At 40.7% G+C, this 20,856-nt stretch overlaps 1 protein-coding gene across 2 annotated transcripts in view; it reads left to right on the top strand.

Annotated features, from left to right (window-relative positions):
* Positions 1–20,856, top strand: part of PCDH7 (protocadherin 7) — a 1,118,542-nt gene that overhangs the window by 1,026,906 nt on the left and 70,780 nt on the right. The window lies entirely within an intron of this gene.

Raw genomic sequence — 20,856 nt, 5'->3', positions numbered from 1 at the left:
CCCGCCATCCCTCGCATGCGTCGAATGACTTCGACGCATGCCTGGAAGCATTTTAAAGGCGGGCCACCCACGTCGCCGCGTCATTGTCGCGGCGACACCGCGTCATCGACGCGACGACACCGCGGACACGCCCCGCGTATTGTTTACGCGCGGACCTCTGTTCGATGGTGTGTATAGCCATCGAACAGAAGTCCCCGGGCAGTCCCCAGGCAGACATGTCCGATGGAAACGGTCTGCAGACCGTTTTCATCGGACATGTCTGGCCGTGAGTACAAGGCCTAACACTTTCACATTTCAAACTCAATGACTATGGATTCACTTAACTTAAATGATCCCTTTTCTGTAACTGATGTTGTGACCAGTTTAGGGTCTAAAAGCATTTGGAGCCAACAGCTTTACAAAACTGTTTCTGCAATAATAAACATAAGCTATCTATCTCCAATTTCTGAAAAACACATACAGCACATAATGGTCATTATTAGATTCTGGTGATCTTTTGTAATGGTCAATCAATTCATTTAACATAATAATATATGTAAAGTATATTTTGCATTAATTAGCACACCAGTGCTGTGTACTAAGGCATAGCCCAAAATAAATTGGGAAATAACAAATTGATCACTTACAAAATAAAAAAAAGAGCACAGTGTAAAAAAAAAAAAGTGTTTCTTCTTATGCAATTGATAAGACTCTGTGTGTACAATGCATTTAGAAGAATTCAGCATTATGTTTTTGTAAAAAAAAAGTACAAGCTCACCTCCGCTATTGATTCGATCATATAACTTTATGTGTTTGATCAAGCTAACTCGTATTTTCTGTAGTGCTGTAGAAAGGCCCACCTGCAGATTCAAAGAGTACGGGAAAGATAGTAAAGCTTTGTAAAAATGCTTAAACAAGAAAATTATGAACAAGTCAGTATATGCAGCACAAATGCACATGTAGTATATGCTTATTTTTGACAAGTATGTATAGCAAAAACTTTACTTACATTCGGTGTGAGTACTCTCCATACAGTTGTAATTAACTCTAAGGCCTCGTACACACGGCCGAGAAACTCGACGTGCCAAACACATCGTGTTCCTCGGCCAGTTCAGCCCTGAAGCCGCCGAGGAGCTCGGCGGGACGAGAGCTCCCATAGAGCAACGAGGAAATAGAGAACATGTTCTCTATTTCCTCGTCGAGCTCCTTGTCGGCTTCCTCGGCCGAAAGTGTACACACGACCAGTTTCCTCGGCAGAATTCAGCCAGAAACTCGGTCGGAAGCTGAATTCTGCCGAGGAAACTGGTCGTGTGTACGGGGCCTTAAGCCCCATTCACATTATCGCATAGCTGGAACAGGCATTCCCACTACGGGATTTTGACAGCACCATTTACATGATTCTGCTCCTTTTCGGGTGACAAACCTAACAGGGTTTTTAAAGGTGTGGCTCCCTGCGCAATCCTGTCGCTCAACAATTGCAATTGAAGAATAATGGCACCCAAATGTGCACTGCGCATTATGCTGCAATTGCCACATGATTTGGAATTATGAGCACCATTGTAATGATTCTGCTCTTGGTTCTAAGTCACAAAGTGTTAATGGAGCCTAGGGCAAGATTTACATGGACGTTTGTATCTGACAGCAGCTAAATGCCAGTAATCTGCACTTGAAAACATTTAAATATTTCCTGCAGATAGTTACAGTTTGTAAATTAATTTAGTTGCTTTTGCGTTCATCAGCATTTCTTACTTTTTTTTCAATACCCTATTCTTGGGGTGATATACCCCAAGCATCTCCTCTTAAGCTCCATACACACGACCAGGAATATCGTCTGTTTGAAAACCGTCAGTTTTCCAGACGGGATTCCTGCCAAGCTTGTCTTGAAAAGCCATGTATACACATGGCCACACAAAAGACCCGCCGTTCTTTTGAATGGCAAGAACGCAGTGACGTCAAAGATTACGATGAGCTACCTAAATTGCGTCCTATGCTACCGCGCATGCGTCGCATTATTGTCGAGCATGCACAGTTTATTTCCCCTTCAGGTAAGCATACAGATGACCCGTTTTCTCGGCAGGAAACACGCTGCTGGGAATCCCGATGGGAAAATAGAGAGCAGGTATTTTTCTGGCAGTTTTCCTATCTGGAAAACTGCTAGGGAGCATACACACGGCCGGAATTCCCGGCCAAAACCCGGTGACTTTACACTTTTTTGGTAGTTTTCTGACCAAGGAGATAGAACTGTGCAATTGAAATGGAATGCAGAGCAAAACTGGTGCTTACCGTTGTGTGCTTGATTGAGAAGAGAAAAGTAAGGGCCAGTTCACATGCACAACACTACTTTTAAAAATGCACTGCGACAAGCTGCATGGTACTATGGTGCCATGCAATTTGGTGCTCAAAATTGCACTGGTTTGTGACCAGAAGACACACAGGACTCCTGTGCAATTAGCACTGGAGCCACTCTGGAGATGTGTGAACCAGGATCATAGAGAGCCGGTCACAACCTCCTGACATGTAAATTGAATGTCAAGAAACCCACATCCAATTTGCAATAGTGTGAACCCAGCCTAAAGATAATGAATATAGTAAATGGGGTCTGAAAAATTACAAGGAAAGATATCTGTACAAAAGGAACTGAACTGTTGAAGGTAGGCACTAAAAAGACATGTGGAGGGCAAAGGACTAGACACCAGGATTGCCTGTAGGCTTCCTGCTGCTATATATTTGTTTTATCCCATTATTGACTTGTGAAGGCAGGTGATATTTGCTTCAGCAGCGCTGAATGAATTCCGATCAATGTGTGGCAGTCCCTGCTGGACAGACATCAATCTTTTGTTTGGCTTCTGTTGAAGGGACTTGTTGGAAATCTTCTCTCTATCTGTGGCTGCAGTCACTGATCAGTGTATTCTGGCAGTGGCAAGTGCAGCGTTCATATTACAGTATTCTGGAGTGGGGGGTTTCTCTAGCACCTCATTTGTGTGGATGAAAGAATCTAAATATATTTAAAAAAATATGACCAACTTTAGGGCTTAGTCTGATGGATGCATGTGAATCCACCCCAGAACTGTGTGGGCAGGCAGCCAATCAAAATGGATATACACAGAGTGGCTGCACAGACACAGTTGCATGTAAAAATTACCGTATGTCTGTGCAGCTGCTGTGCGTGCATCAACTTCTACAGTATGCGCTGCCTACATGGAGCTCCAAGGTGGGTGGTTCACATGAAGCAGTGGCTCAGATCGGAGGATGGGTCTGATCTTCAATATTTAAATAGCAGCAGAATATCTGGGGAAAGCACAGATCCACATAATGAATGAAGCAGAGTACATGTACTGCACAGCTTTCAGGCACAGCTTTCTCGCTGGCAAGGAGAACAATGATTAGCACAGTAGTTACATCTCCAAATCGCATTTCAAATTCCATGGGACTAGCAGGCACAGTGCCTTAGATGATCTCACACTGCAGATATACAGCTACATAGGCTCACATAATAGGAGTTCCTAGGCACCAGGAGTGTGTTGCTATTTTTCAGGAAAATTTCAAGACAAAGGTTAAATAAGTCATGGTACTGGTTAGGTGTGATACCTACAAGATAGGAAATGTTCCCTTTTTTGAGTTCAGGACCACTTCAGGTTCTGCAATGGGCCTGACCTAGATGTCTGTATGAGGTGCTAAATTCTATAATGCTCTGATTAGCAAAATTTGGCCAGCTCCTGCTTGACAATCTTGTCCTGTTCAACACATTCTACTACTGGTCCACCATCACGATATGCAGGCTCAGTAGCTAATAGTCAGATTGAGGAGACAGGGTCAGATTGGTCAGAATTTTAATAGAGAACCTAATGTGACACAAGACACTTGGAGGTGCCTGAAATTGTATACCAGAAGTGCTTCATCAACAAAAAAAATTGCATTATTGTCCAATTTAGTAAAAATTTAATAAACAAACATGGAGTTTATGTGTCTTTAAGGAAATTTACTGACTTTGCCTACTGTGACTGTAGACTGTGTTTACATTCACTATGATTTGAATGACAGCCTTTGTTTGCTTTAAAGTCATCTTATTCTACAAAACCTGCAAGTGTTTCATTTACGCAATTATAGAAGACAGTATTATTGTATGCAATCCATGCCAAAATATTTAGTCTTGCTGATCAACCTGTCATGCTTATAATAATCAGATGTCATGTCATATTTATCCATAAAAAGTCTATGGAAGGCATTTGATTATTCTGCATAACATGAAAATGAAGGGCACATGTTTGTATTGTATTTACATGAAATAAAAGCTCTGCTAAGCATGTATTTCCATTCTGAACTATAATTGTTTTGTTTTAAGTCCAGGGCTATACATTAGACGATCTGTCTTAAAGCGGAGGTTCACCCAAATAACATCTATATCAGACCAACTTCTTTATACTTCTAACACGTACAGTCCGCATTTTTTTTTGTTTGTTTATGCTGTACATACCGTATAATCTTTATTTGCAATCTGGCTTCCGGGTACTTCTCCCCACAGGAGTAGGCGTTTCCAAGCTGAGGAGAAATGTCCTCTGGGAGGTCGCCCAGATGATTGACATCCTTTCAGAAAAAGTTCACCCCGGCGGATAAGGCCCCGCCCCCCGTATTGCGTAGGCGTGTCACGAGTCACAGTGTTTCCGAAAGAAGCCGAACATGCAGAGCTGCGAGTCGGCTCTATACGGCGCCTGCGCACTGACTAGGAGCCGTGTAGAGCTGACTGCGCAGGCGCCGTATAGAGCTTCTTCATGTTCGGCTTCTTTCAGGAAACGCCGTGACTCGTGACGTGCCTACGCAATACAGGGGCGGGGCCTTATCCGCCGGGGTGAACTTTTTCTGTATGCCTTGTATTCATTGAAAAAGGCGTTCCATAATTGGTGGCAGTGCTGAGTGAATTACCCTCTGTGTGCAGAGATACATTTGCTTAGCACAAGACCCAGAAGATCTTGGTTATGTAGTGCCTACTACTACAGTGATCGTCAGCTTCCACAGAAACCAATCAGATATAAAATATGCATACTTACATTGGTCAGAGCTGGACCAATGTAAGTATGCAATAAACTAGTCCAATGATGAGGAAACACCACTCAAGGTGTGAGTGCTGCAAGTCAAATGTTGCTTCCAAAGCAAAGGTTCCGAAACCCTGCTTGCCTCTGAGATCAACGGGGAAAAATGGATGAATAGATGCTCACTTTTATCTGTGTGAAACGCGTTAACATTTTTATCTCCTGGTGCTCACTGTGCTGTACATGCTTTTATTTGTTGATCACTACAATAGAGATTTTGCTATCCTTTTTGGAGTGTGCAGCCGTTCATTAAAGTATACAATAAAAATCAAACCTCAAGCTCAGCTTAATGATTTGATCACCATCTATGTAAATCGGTATAATAATAATAATAATAATAATAATAATAATAATAATAATAATAATAATAATAATGATAATATTTAATAATAATAATCTTGCCTTAAAAATTCTTCTTTATCTTTTTTCATTGATATTTTAGACCAAAACTTAGTTTTACTTTTAAAAAATCACTGGAGAAAATAACAGACATATACAGATATGCGTCTGTTGAATTCTTCCCATTTCAAATAATAAGAGTAAGGTACATTTTCTTGAAAAACCAGTAGGAACAAATCAAGCTACTCAAAGGCTAATTTTCAGGACTATTGAGATGTTAGAGAGATCCGGCACCATTTTCACAAACTACATTTTGGCTGTGAGACAGATAACAGCATGGACAATTTCCAGCAGATGTGTTTTCCCTATTGAAATGGCTTGGTTGTTATAGAGAAATGATAGGAGATGCTAACTCTGAGAAGAATGGGATCTCTAAAGCTAGGGTTGGACCAGGACATAGTAGTTATTTTTATGGCACTTGGGCCTGCTGTCGGAAAAATCATCACATTTTGAATAAGTTTGTGAAATACACTTTGTACATTAACAACATTTTCTCACTGCAGAATTGTATAATCTGTTGAAAATTCATGGTAAAGGATTACCATTAGCAATGGTATTAGTTTGCAGTAACCATACATATTACGTATATATACATATACGTAATACATACATATTAACCGCTTGCCGACCAGCCGCCGCAGTTATACGGCGGCAGGTCGGCTCGACTGCGCGAGATCACGTAGCTATACTTCATCTCGCGATTCAGCCAATAGGGGAGCGTGCTCGCCCCCCGCTTGCCACCTGGTCCTGACGCGCGTGCCTGGCACCCGCGATCGCTCGTTACAGAGCGAGAACCGGGAGCTGTGTATGTAAACACACAGCTCCCGGTCCTGTCAGGAGGAGAAATGCCTGATCGTCTGTTCATACAATGTATGAACAGCGATCTGTCATTTGCCCTAGTCAGTCCCACCCCCCCTTCAGTTAGAACACACACAGCGAACATAATTAACCCCTTCCTCGCCCCCTAGTGTTAACCTCTTCCCTGCCAGTGGCATTTTCATAGTAATCAATGCACTGATCGCTATAAAAATGCCAATGGTCCCAAAAATGTGTCAAAAGTGTCCGAAATGTCCGCCATAAGGTTGCAGTACCGATAAAAATAGCCGCCATTACTAAAAAAAAAATATTAATAAAAATGCCATAAAACTATGCCCTATTTTGTAGACGCTATAACTTTTGCGCAAACCAATCAATAAACGCTTATTGCGATTTTTTTACGAAAAATATGTAGAAGAATAAGTATCGGCCTAAACTGAGGAAAAACATTATTTTTTATATATTTTTGGGGATATTTATTATAGCAAAAAGTAAAAAATATTATTTTTTTTCAAAATTGACGCTTTGTTTTTGTTTATAGCGCAAAAAATAAAAACTGCAGAGGTGATCAAATACCACCAAAAGAAAGCTCTATTTGTGGGAAAAAAAGGACACCAATTTTGTTTGGGAGCCACGTCGCATGACCGCACAATTGTCAGTTAAAGTGACGCAGTGCCGAATTGCAAAAAGTGGCACGGTCATTGACCAGCAATATGGTCTGGGGCTGAAGTGGTTAAAAATACACTCCAATCAACATATAAAAAAATAATGCAAGCCTGTTTTCTCAGATTTGTTACCTGTAATTAGATGGATCAAAATGGACAGTAGTTTATCCCATTGTGCATTCCTTTAGATATGGCTCTGTTTGGGTCTGTTGGACTGAATGCAATAAGTTTGCATTTAGTCCATCAGACTTGAACAGAGTCAGATGTAAACAGATATAAACAGATACACATCCATTTACACCTGGCTACTCATAAGGATTACATGGGTCTTTTTATATTATAATATATTATTATTATTATATACACTGCTAAAAAAAAATTAAATACACACTTTTGAATCAGAACTCCTGGGATATTGATATGGTCAGTTGAGTAGCAGAGGGGGAGGGGTGTATACAGAGGGGGTCAGTTTCAGCTGCTTTGCTGTTAATTGAAATTAACCCATCAGCAGGACCGGTATCTGCTCCTTTGTGCAAGGAGGAGCAGGATGAGCACTGCCAGAGTCCTACAAAATGACCTCCTGCAGGCCACCAGTGTGAATGTCTCTGACCAAACAATCAGAAACAGACTTCATGGGGGTGGTCTGAGGGCCCAACGTCCTCTAGTGTGCTCTGTGCTCACTGACGGACACTGTGGAGCTTGATTGGCATTTTCCATTGAACACCAGAATTGGCAGGCCCTCCACTGGTGCCACAAGCTTTTAACAGATGAGAGCAGGTTCTCCCTGAGCATATGTGACAGACGTGAAAGGGTCTGGAGAAGCCGCAGAGAACTTTATGATGCCTGTAACATCGTTCAGCATGACCAGTTTGGTGGTGGGTCAGTGATGGTCTGGGGAGGCATATCCATAGAGGGATGCACAGACCTCTACAGGCTGCACAATGGCACCCTGACTGCCATTAGGTATCGGGATGAAATCCTTGGACCCATTGTCAGACCCTAAGCTGGTGCAGTGGGTCCTGGGTTCCTCTTGGTGCAAGACAATGCCCAGCCTCATGTGACGAGAGCATGCAGCCAGTTCCTGGAGGATGAAGAAATTGATACCATTGAATGGCCCCCACACTCACCTCACCTAAATCCAAAAGAACATCTCTGGGACATTATGTTTTTCAGTCCATCCGGTGCCGCCAGGTTGCACCTCAGTCTGTTCAGGAGCTCAGTGATGCTCTGGTCCAGATCTAGGAGGAAATACCACAGGACACCATTGTCTCATTAGGAGCATGCCCTGATGTTGTCAGGCATGCATACAAGCACTTGGGGCCATACAAACTACTGAGGACCATTTTGAGTTGTTGCAATGAAATTTCATCAAAATGGACTAATAATTTTTTCACTTTGATTTTCGGGGGGGGGGGGTCTTTGAATTCAGGCCTCTGTAGGTGGATAATTTTAATCAAATGATGTGCCATCCTTTCATTCCTAACACATTACCCAGTCCATATCAGTATAGATATCCAGCATGAGATTTTTGCCTGTTGAGATCTGATATGTTTTCAAAGTGTTCCTTAAATTTTTTTGAGCAGAGTATTTGGGACAGACATCATTGTAACATATGCGCCCTCCCTTTCCATTCTCACTTGACTTAGCAGGGGATTGGTATAATATCCCCTTATGAGACAGAATGAAGGTCTCCAGACAGGGGCGTTGCTAGGTGGCAAAAAGACCAGGGGCTTCAACACGAATCCTGAGCCTGCCATGGGGGGGGGGGGGCAACGTCTTTTGGCTGGGCGGTGGGGTTGTGTGGTGGGGGTTGTGCATCGGGGGGTAAGCACACTACTGGTTGCTGTCTGGCTTACCAGTGCCCATCAATACGGACCACTAAACTCACCTACCTGACACACTAACCTACCTGACCCACACTTACCATTACACTGACCCACCTGACCGACACTGACCATTACACTGACCTACCTGACCCACACTGACCATTACACTGACCTACCTGACCCACACTGACCATTACACTGACCTACCTGACCCACACTGACCTACCTGACATACACTGACCTACCTGACATACATACACTGACCTACCTGACATACACTGTCCTACCTAGCTGACATACACTGACCTATCTGACATACACTGACCTACCTGACAGACATACACTGATCTACCTGACATACATACACTGACCTACCTAGCATACATACACTGACCTACCTGACATACACTGACCTACCTGACATACATACACTGACCTACCTGACATACACTGACCTAGCTGACCAGACATACACTGACCTAGCTGACATACACTGACCTATCTGACATACACTTACCTACCTGACATACACTGACCTACCTGACAGACATACACTGATCTCCCTGACATACACTGACCTACCTGACATACATACACTGACCTACCTAACAGACATACACTGACCTACCTGACATACACTGACCTACCTGACCAGACATACACTGACCTACCTGACATACATACACTGACCTACCTGACCAGGAGACAGACTTCATGTGTCCTGCAGCTCAGCCATAGTGTGCGGTGCACGGCGCGCCCATCTTCATCATCAGGGCAGACACTTTTTGGGGGCCCACTCAGGGCTCCATCCCCCACCTTCAGCCCCCCCCCCTCACCCCTCCTCTCGATGCCACTGTGTCCAGGTAAAAGGAACCTAACTTTAATGAACGTTTTGGTAAGAAAATATTGCGCAAGATAAGTAAAAACAATTTATTTATTTATTGTTGTAGGAAAGTTGTAAACTCCTGGGGTGGGGGGAATAGACACTGCAGAAAAAAAACAGCTTGGAGGTCAGAAACAAGAAGATATGGCACCAACAGATGAAAAAAAGACTTGGCAAACTAAGTATGTTTTGTTTTGATAGAAAAGTCAAGACCTTGGGTTAGGTCCAATGACTACAATGAGGTAAAAAAAAAAAGGAGACAAAGCTTTAGCAAAGGAAGAATAATGGAAACAGGGAATAGGTACAAGAAAAACAGAAATGGAAGGCGCGCACACCTGGTGCATTATCAGACATAATTTAATAATATGAAACTTTTGTATAAAAGTGAGTACTCAAAAAATGCAACTGTCAAAAGGCCATAAACACAGTGCATGGACATGCACAGAACACGGGGGACAGCTAATGCATTTCAGGGCGCACCCCCTTACTCAGAGCCCGGCACTGAGGAAAAGGGAATGCACCCCCAAAACGCGTTTGTGAGTACAAAAGTTAAGTTTCTTATTATTAAATTATCTCTGGTAATGCACTAGGTGTGCGCGCCTACTATTTCTGTTTTTCTTGTAGTTCCTTTTCAGAATACCCAATCTGAGGAAGGCAGCATCCACCTAGTTCTGGGATACCATATATACCTTTCACACCACCACCTTGGAAGACCTAGTAGCGCTGGAAGTGACTGTGTTTTAAGGAATAGGTACAGGGATTATGTAACAAGGCATCAAGATACAACATTTTAAGTAATACGGTAGATAGATACAAGACTAACAGGTCAATGAGATAGAACCTGCGTAGCTGAGGCAGAATGACAGTGCTCCAGCACAAGGCTAGTAGAAAGATAAACATATATAACCACTTGCAAAGTACAAACAACATACAGGTGTGATTGGTCAGAAAAGGAAGAAAACACAAAGCAGAACAACCGACACAGATAGTCTAAAGCCGCGATCGGACTTCCAACTGACTTTTCTGTGGATTTTGCTCCGAATGGGCATTGGCCGTGAACTTGGTATGCATACACATGGCAGGAATTTTTCAGCCAACTTTTACCAAATCACATGTTTTTTCAGCTCTTTACCGCCACCCTGTGGGCAACTTCTGCTATTGTTGTCTGATCTTTATCATTGGTTCTGAGCATGCATGTTTGTACTTTGGACTTTAGTCGGATGGACTTTTGTACACACGATAGGATTAGCCTCCATCGGACATTTGTTGCCGGAAAGTTTGTCTGTTTGCACAGGGAACATTTGTCCAATGAAAAACACAAAAAGTTTGTCCGATAGAGCGTACACACGGTTGGATTGTCCTATCAAACAGGTCCATCGGACATTTGTTGTCAAAACGTCCTATCGTGTGTATGGGCCTTTAGAGACAAGAGACACACAGCTAATAGAGGGTATGGAAGGAATGAGAGGAGAGAAAGTTAAGCACAGTAAGTACAGTAAGTACGATTCACTGAGAGCTAGGACATATATGATTGGAACCCAAATGACGGTGCTTCTTTTCATATTTTGTTCAGCATTTCTGGTTTACTTTGTAATTTTGGGATACCTGTAAACCCCCATGCACCTGTAATTTGACACAATTCTAGCTAAAAAGAAAATCATATAGTTCATTGGTTGCAGTTGAAGAAACCCTCATACTACAGTGCGCAATTCCCTTTATTTTCATCGTATTTTTCTTATACTTAAAGTGGAGGTTCACCCTCAAAAAAAATTCTGACATCACACGGAGTCGCGCCATCCTACCGACAGAATGCCAGTGTTTTTTTTTTTTTCTCAGCACATACCTCTTAATCCCGATTTTCACCTCACGGCAATCCCGCGGGAGTGGGTGTTCCCAAGCACTGCCTGTGATTGACAGGCTTCCGAACGGCGCATACTGCGCGTCACAGGTTGCCGAAAAAACCCGAACGTCGGTGCAGCTCTATACGGCGCATGCGCACCGACATTCGGGTTCTGTCGGCAACCTGTGATGCGCAGTATGCGCCGTTCGGAAGCCTGTCAATCACAGGCAGTGCTTGGGAACGCCCACTCCCGCGGGATTGCCATGAGGTGAAAATCGGGATTAAGAGGTATGTGCTGAGAAAAAAAAACGGCATTCTGTCGGTAGGATGGCGCGACTCCGTGTGATGTCAGAATTTTTTTTAAAGGGTGAACCTCCACTTTAAGATGTAGTTAGCTATGTATTGCCAATGACAGATTTCCTTTTTATGTATAATATTTCATTTCAGTTGTAAACTAAAATAGGTCTTTGAAAATTCTCAATTCGTTACTTTGTCTGGTTGATGAATGTGTTTGCGCTTTTGACAGGCATTACTAATGATTAAGTGCAATGTGATCAACTTCTATCTTCAACTAGCCTAGGGTAAAAGATCCATGTGACAGTTCTCTTGGACCTTTTTTATTATCCACTTTTTTATGTCCCCTCATTCAGCTGATTATAATTGCACAGCAACATTTCTATCAATGAATATTACCAGTTTCAAGTGCAACCCATTGCTAAGAATCATGATATGCTGAGACATTTCATCAGTCATAGCAGCAAAGAGTGGAGAGGATGTAGAAAGTATCTCTGTTGCTCTACTGGAACAGGTTAAATTCTGTATTGGTGACATTTAATTGAAAGAACATTTGAATCAGGGAGCTGATGGTTATTAACAATAGTTCTTAAAGCGACACTATCACTTTGCCCATTAAGGGCAAAATGGCAGTGTCTCCTGATAGTCCACATGTCCAGCATGATATGATTATCCATCTGCACTTCCCACCTGTCTCCCTACTCTGTTGAATCCCTTACTTATTTACTTTAAAGGGCAGGACCTCCCATTATGTAACGTCCTCCAAATAATAGTGTTCTGGCTGGAGTTGCCAATTACCAAGCCTGAAATTATCATGTGGGAGGGACAGTGACATCACCCATGGGGGTAGCTCTGACACCTTCCAACACCAAAGGTTACTCAGGGTAGATTCCCAAAGCAGGGAGGTGACAAGGAAGCATGGATCAGTGAGTTTATTTTGTTGTGGGTGCTATCAGGAGGCCCAGTCACTTTTTTCTTAATGGTCAGGTAACAGTGGAGGTTATTTACAAAAGGCAAATCCACTTTGCACTACAAGTGCAAACTACAAGTGCACTTGAAATTGCACTGAAAATGCACTTGGAATTGCAACCGCTGTAAATCTGAGGGGTAGATCTGAAATGAGGGGAAGCTCTGCTTATTTTATCATCCAATTATGTGGAAGCTAAAATTATGTTTTTATTTTCCTTGCATGTCTCCCTTGGATCTACAGCGACTGCACTTCCAAGTGCACTTTCAGTGCACTTTCAAGTGCACTTTGCACTTGTAGTTTTCACTTGTAGTGCAAAGTGGATTTGTCTTTTGTAAATAACCCCCAGTATCTATTTAACTTTATTTTTATTGTTTTTATAAAAAGTGTACAAAAGCAAAAATTCCTGTGTTACCTAAAGTAACTATTCATATTCTCCTTACTAGTTTCCTGGCTTTAGGACAAATCCTCTCACTTCAATGTTGTCTAAGCTACCTATCTAAAACAAGCATGTAGAAAAGTGCTTCTTACATTTAAATGTGCTTACTTGTTCCAGGTCAGTGATTTAGTATAAAAGTAGAAAGTAGAAAGTTTGGAAGGTAGTTGGTCTAAATAACAGCCAGGTCTCTAGAAACTTCATAAGGTGGTCAGCAGGGGCCCCAGTGGTTAACAGGTTTACGTTTACCATGAATTCAAATTATAGCTGTAATCTTATCTCCATGCAAATATACATTTAAATAATTTTATTAATGCATGCTTATGTTTTAAAAACCTTGTTTTGATTCATATTTTGAAATTGAAATGAAATGTTTACATGAGGGTAAGCCGTTAATGTGCTGAGTTTTCTACCCTCCTCAATACAAAGTGTAATTAAAGGCAACATTGAAGCATTGAAAGGATATCCAAAACTTTTAGTTTTTTTTTTTCAGAATAAGAAGTGTCCAATGTAAACACCTGTTCTGGTGAAAGCTGTCTAATGCCCTGTACACACGATAGGTTAGTCTGATGAAAACGGTCTGATGGAATTTTCCATCAGTTATCCGATGAAGCTGACTGATGATCAGTCGTGCCTACACCCCATCAGTTAAAAAAACAATCGTGTCAGAATGCGGTGACGTAAAACACAACGACAAGCTGAAAAAAATGAAGTTCAATGCTTCCAAGCATGCGTCGACTTGATTCTGAGCATGCGTGGATTTTTAACCGATGGACGTACCCACAGACGATCGTTTTTTTCTATAGGTTTTTTATCCATCAGATAATTTTAAAACAAGTTCCTAATTTTTTAACCTATGGATAAATAACCAATGGGGCCCACACACGATCGGTTTGGTCTGATGAAAACGGTCCATCAGACCATTTTCATCAGACTAACTTATCGTGTGTACAGGGCATTATAGGGTAGAGAGTATTATATTTTAATAGTAGTGGATTCTTCAAACATACTTGCAACAAGGTAGTAAATCAATGGTAAATTAATTTAAATATACTTGGGATAAATATAGGTCTGTGCTCAGACAAAAATGTTATTTAAAAAAAGAAGAAGAAATCAAAAAAGGGCTGACTTTGTCCTACCTGTTCCTTCTATATTTCTATGTTTCTGTGTTTGTAAGATCTTATCTCTCTCAGCAGTTGTTGATCAGGGAGGGTAAGGTTGTGATTAAAAATAGACGGCCACTAGAGGGATGATCTTCAATATGTAATACACTATCGGAAACCTTAAACAGCATCATTGTGAAATATATACTGTTTACATAAATAATTTGTATTAAAACAGTACAATAGTAACTTAAAATATGTTTGACGAGAGGGGTGCATGGGCAATACAACAATGGTATTGTTCAAAAGCGGTATAGCAAGCATGTAAAATAAGGTTACCCCAAAACCTAACAATAAATAAAACCGTAAAAATACACTATAGCTTATCTCTAAATCCAAGTAAAAGTATAAGTCATTTAAAAGATTTAGCAACATTATAGCAGATTAACTTTCTCTGTTGCTTAGGATTTGAAAAGAGAAACCAATGGTCTCAATCACCAGCCAAGTGGGAAATCAGTGTTGCAGCTTAAAATATTTTTCAAAAATCAATTTTGAATCAGGAAGCATTCATTTTTTTGTATGAGAGGCATAGCATACTTTGGTGGCCTGAGAAATATTTACCATCTGCAGCCATCTATTAAAAGTTATTCGTTAACTCCAAAGGAGTACTTACTTTTTAGGTTTCTGTACAAAACTTTTAATTCCAATGGTATTTTTAACTAAAATAAATGCCTAGTGATTTGATTCATTTATTTCAGATGCAACTCAGTCTCTGATTACTATATTTATGAATTCATAGCACATTCAAATGGAATATCTACCTTATGAAAAGAAATAACTCAACATTGAGGTCCTCTTTTTGTTATATTGTTTATTTTTGATTAGCTTATTTAGGCAAGAATAATATCAACCACTAGTGGGAATTATGGGAGACTACAGATATCCACACTTGCTTCCCAGAGGTCATCTATGTAAAAAAATGTAAATAAAATCAATGAAAAAAATTTAAAAGCGCCCCTGTGTCCTCCTGTGTTCACATGCAAATGCACACATAAGTCTGGTATGCATATGTAAATGGTGATAGCACCATATATTCCAGGTATAACTGCAAACTTGTGAGTGAGTGCAATAATTCTAGCACCAAAGCTAACTCTTAAAGCAGAGTTACACCCGCCCCTTTAAAAATTAAAAGTAATATTAGGGCACTTACCTGGACTCCAGCGATGTCGGCACCACAGCTTATGTTTCCATCAGCTATTCAGGAGCTGCCGCCACAATTTTGGGTAAGGGAACCCGACAGTGTAGCCTTTTGGCTTCATGGCCGGGACCCTACTCTCTTACTGGCCCAGAAGAAGGGGAGGAGGATATGTGATGTAATTCACAGGGGCCCAGTCTCTCGGAAGAGGGGACAGGGTACCTGTAAAAAAACAGGTACCCCCTCCCCCCAAAAGGTGACAAATGTGGCACCAGAGGGGGGAGGAAACGTTACACTTTTGGGTGGAACTCTGCTTTAACTCTAAACTAGTAACCTGTAAAGGTTCTCAAAGTGTCACCTTTGGACAATTTTAGGTACTTTAGTTTGTCGCCATTTCACAACCATGCACAATTTAAAATCTTCACATGTTTGGTATCTGTTTACTGGACACAACATAATATGTTATATTTTACCAAATAAAAAGGGTATTATATTGTGTCTGTGCACTCTAAAACAGTGTTCATCAACTCTGTCCTCAGGGACCACTAACAGGCCAGATTTTATGTATTACCTTGGGGAGATGCAGACTAGAATACTGCAATCACTGAGTAGCAAATGATATCACCTGTGATGTATTTCAGTTATCTTGCAAACCTGGCCTGTTAGTGGACCCTGAGGACAGGGTTGATGACCACTGCTCTAAAATACATTTAGATGTATTTTTCCTAGTAAATTGTGTTTCATAAATGACTGTGTGAATGTCCTGTGATATAAAAATAAATAAACAGCCAACATTTTATTTTCTACGGCCTTTTCTTTTAGAAAATAAATAATGTCTGGTGGTTCTAAGTAATTTTCTAGCATAAAATGCAGATTTTAATGTATGTAATAACTAATAATAAAATAATCCCCAGTAGGGAATATGTTAACACACATTGCACAGGCATGGTACACTGTTTTCTCATTCATAAACCTAATCCAAAAAATCACATACCATCTCAGCTGGAGTGCATATACATGCAGATGGAAAGTGGCTAAAATCGCCTGTCGAAAGCACCGTACTAACAATACGAAAATTGGCAGACAGCTAGTCGTACAATTTTTTTCATCGGATTTTCGGATTGTGTGTACGGGATTTAAATTTTTTTTTACTATTCTAAATGTTTGTTTTACAAATTAACATTTAATACAAGATGCACCCATGTGTATACAAAACCATTACACATTCTCTTTATGGTGTAAGTTCAGCTAAAAGTATTCATTTTATTTTAAATATAAGAATGAATGAGAACCTCTGTCACATTTTTGCTTATATCCTGGGCTGCATTAGAGAGAATATTCCCTCACTTACAACAGTTTCCCAGACATGAAATTAGGATACATTTGCCATAGAAACACAGACAACACTAAAAGAATCTGTCAGGGGTGTTACCCCTACCATACCATACAATTTAAAAAAAAAAGAAAACAAATGTGTGTGTTGTTTTTAGAGATTTATTCTCACTTCGACCGCGTACACACTATCGGTCCATCCGAAAACGGTCTGATGGATTTTTCCATCGGTTAACCGATGAAGCTGACTGATGGTCAGTCGCGCCTACACACCATCGGTTAAAAAAACGATTGTGTCCGAACACGGACACGTAAACCACATACGACGACACTATAAAGGGGAAGTTCAAATCTAATGGCGCCACCCTTGGGGCTGCTTTAGCTGATTTTGTGTTAGTAGAAGACGTTTCACACTTTTCTGTCTGTTACAGCGTGATGAATGTGCTATCTCCATAACGAACGCTAGTTTTACCAGAACGAGCGCTCCCGTCCCCTAATTTAGTCTAAGCATGCGTGGATTTTTAACCGATGGTCGTGCCTACTAACGATTGTTTTTTTTTTCTATCGGTTAGGAATCCATCGGTTAAATTTAAAACAAGTTGGCTTTTTTTTAACTGATGGTTAAATAACCGATGGCGCCCACACACGATCGGTTTGGACCAATGAAAACGGTCCATCAGACTGTTCTCATCAGTTTAACCGATCGTGTGTACGCGGTCTTATTGTCTGGTAAAGCCATTGTCACCAGGACAGGTATGGAGAGATTAACAAATAGCAGTATAAATTAGACAAGGGATTTAAACCTATCCTAAAACCACTCTATCCAAAACAAAAAACAAAAATGTGTTAGCTTGGTATACACTTTAGGAACAGTGCTTGGTTGTCTGACAATATTTGTGAAAGTAATTGCAGCCAACCATACCTTGTAAGTATGACATACCGTTTAACATACTGTTCAGGCACACATATGTGAGTTTTACACGCTTTGACGTTTTTTAAATCCCAGCACTGTCATCTGAATCAGAACACAAAACGTACAAATGAATTCTTGATGTGGCTTTGAATACGTGCGCATTTCCATCTACACATCAGATGTTTTCAATTCAATACACAGAAAGATAAAATTAAAGCATACCTTTTTCATTCATTTTTGATGCCATGAGCATGATTCCAGTCAACTGCATTAATGGAAAAATGCACTCGAACAGATTAAAAATACAACATAGGGTCACTGACCCGGCACTATATAGTCAATGACAAGTTGTGAAATGGATAATAAAAGTCAGCAAAGGAATATGTGCAAGTACAGGATGGCCTTTCAAATTGCCTATTTTACTGTGTAGCACATCACTTGTACATTTGCCTTAAAAGGAACCTGTTAGGACAGAAATATGGCAGCTGTCACTGGTGACTTGTTATTGAAGGTCCAAACTCCCTCCATGGCTGTTACCCTTGCTTTACTTCTTAGTGAATCATTGATATAGGAAAAGAATGTAGCTAGTAAAATGTCAGAAAACCTAATTTGTGTAAAGTTTTGGAACATCTTTTTGGCTTCCTTAAGTTAACCACTTGCCGACCACCCCATGGCTCATTTACTTCCACAGGGTGGCCACGCTGCACGGGATCATGTATATATACGTGATACTGCACTTCTGGGGATTGGGTGCAAGGGCACACCACCGGCAGCTCGTTCCCGCTGTGATTTTACACAGCATGACCTAATCAGCAAGTCCCACGGACTGGATGTCCACCGTCAACCACTGACCATTCGGTACACAGGCAGAATAGCAGTCTGCCTAAGTAAACAAGGCAGATTGTCATTCTGTCAGTACATAAGGCATGGATCCTGTGTTCCTGTAAAGCAGAAGCACCATTCCATACCTTCCACTAGTAAAAGCACCTCCCCCACTACATTAAATCACCAGCTGGGAATGCATTTAACCCTTTGATCGCCCCTGATGTTAACCCCTGCCAGTGTCATTAGTACAGTGACAGTGCATATTTTTATCACTGATCACTGTATTAGTGTCACTGGTCCCCAGAAAAGTGTCAAAAGTGTCAGTTAGATGTTCGATTTGTCTGCAGAAATATCGCCGTCCCGCTGTAAGTCTCTGATCGCCTCCATTACTAAAATAAAAATTAAAACAATTCTATAAATATACCCCATAGATTCTAGATGCTTTTCCACAAACCAATCAATATTTGCTTATTGGGATTTTTTTTTTACCAAAAATTTGTAGTAGAATACATCTTGGCCTAAATTGATGCAGACATTAGATTTTTAAAATTGTATTGATTGTAAAAAATATTTTTATTTTTTTTCAAAATTGTAGGCTATTTTTTGTCTATAGAAAAAAAAATTAAAACTGCAGAAGTGATCAAATCAAACCAAAATAAAGCTCTATTTGTGGGGGAAAAAAGGACATAAGTTTTGTTTGGGTACAGTTGTCAGTTAAAGGAAAGGAAATATACCGCTCAAGATTGCAATAGCATCTTCTCACCTCCCCCGTTGAATAGGGTACCGGCTCAGCATACAAGATGATTGTGAGCAAAAAGGAAAGTCCGGATGGTCGCACTTCAAAATATATTCCTTTATTGGAAACTGTCTATACAGCAATGAAAAATAAAAGCACAAATGTTGACGCGTTTCACACCACTTTACAGGTGCATAATCATAGCTAAATAACAGATAAAAACACAATGGTATATAGAAAAAAAAGTGCTAATTGATGCCCACTTCATCATGTGGGACCCATTAAAACATTTGTAATGATCACAAAGACAGCTGGTATTTAGATGATTCAAAGAGATGCATTATCCCCTCGTTGATAGATATCCATTAACAGAACAACCACATACATAAAAAAATAGCCTAAAAACAAAAAACAATAACAAGTAAGGTAGCACATTATAATATATAATTATATGTAATTGTATATATAAGAGATGTTCTTGCCAATCTACTGTAAGACATATTTAACTGATAATAGTTATAAATGAGCATATGTAAAAAATGGATGCATATACATGTAACAAAAACATGCAAAACAAGTAACAGACACATGCATATATACATAATCCATGTACATTTAAAGTTACAGTATATAATAAATCAAAAAATAATAGTATTGATAACTATTTACACGAAAACACAATCAGTTGTCAGTTAAAGTAATGCTGTGCTGTATCGCAAAAAATGACCTGGGGGTAAATCTTCCGGAGGTCAAGTGGTTAAAGTGGTTGTAAACCTTCATGTTTTTTCACCTTAATGCATCCTATGCATTAAGGTGAAAAAACATCTTGAAGTCACCGGCCCCCCTGAGCCCCCCCGAGCCCCCGTTTTACTTACCTGAGCCTTAAATTTCTGTTTGCTCGATCCTGCGTTACGTTCCTCAGGTCTTGTCGGCTCTACATTGGATAGATTGATAGCAGTGCAGCCATTGGCTCCCGCTGCTGTCATTTAAATCAAATGATGTGGCTGCCGGGGGGTGGGGGCGAGTCATACAATTGGCGGGTATGGACGCTGATTGTATTGCACGGGAGTGCACCCACAAGCTAACCCCCTCGGGAGAGAGCTTCCCAGAGGGGATTAGCTCTTGTGGGAAGGAGCCGTGAGAGCTGCCGTGGGACCCCAGAAGAGGACGATCAGGGCCATTCTGTGCAAGACGAACTTCACAGTGGAGGTAAGTATGACATGTTTGAAGCATGGGTGGATGTAGTGGCGCTTACCAAAATCATTAATAAACAAATCCTGATAGTAAAAAAAATTGTAAAAAAAGTGGTCCACACAGCAAATCTATGAATCCAAATGGCTATTGAGTCAAGCCGCCACCTGCTGTGGGTGTGTAAATGTTCCACTCAAAATGACGTCAAGGAATACCACCCAACACTAAGAATTAATGTGGAAGGTATTTAGAGTGGTGAATAATGAATCCCTAATAAGGTAACCAACTATGCCAACCTCAGCACAATGAAGATGTAAAATCACCATAAATGATGATAATAATAATTAATAATGCAATCGAATACGTGAA

The sequence above is a fragment of the Rana temporaria genome, chromosome 1 (assembly GCF_905171775.1).
Source record: "Rana temporaria chromosome 1, aRanTem1.1, whole genome shotgun sequence".
NCBI classification, from domain to species: domain Eukaryota; kingdom Metazoa; phylum Chordata; class Amphibia; order Anura; family Ranidae; genus Rana; species Rana temporaria.
Note: the sequence above shows the minus strand (reverse complement) of the source record. Positions and strands in the feature narration are given on the sequence as shown.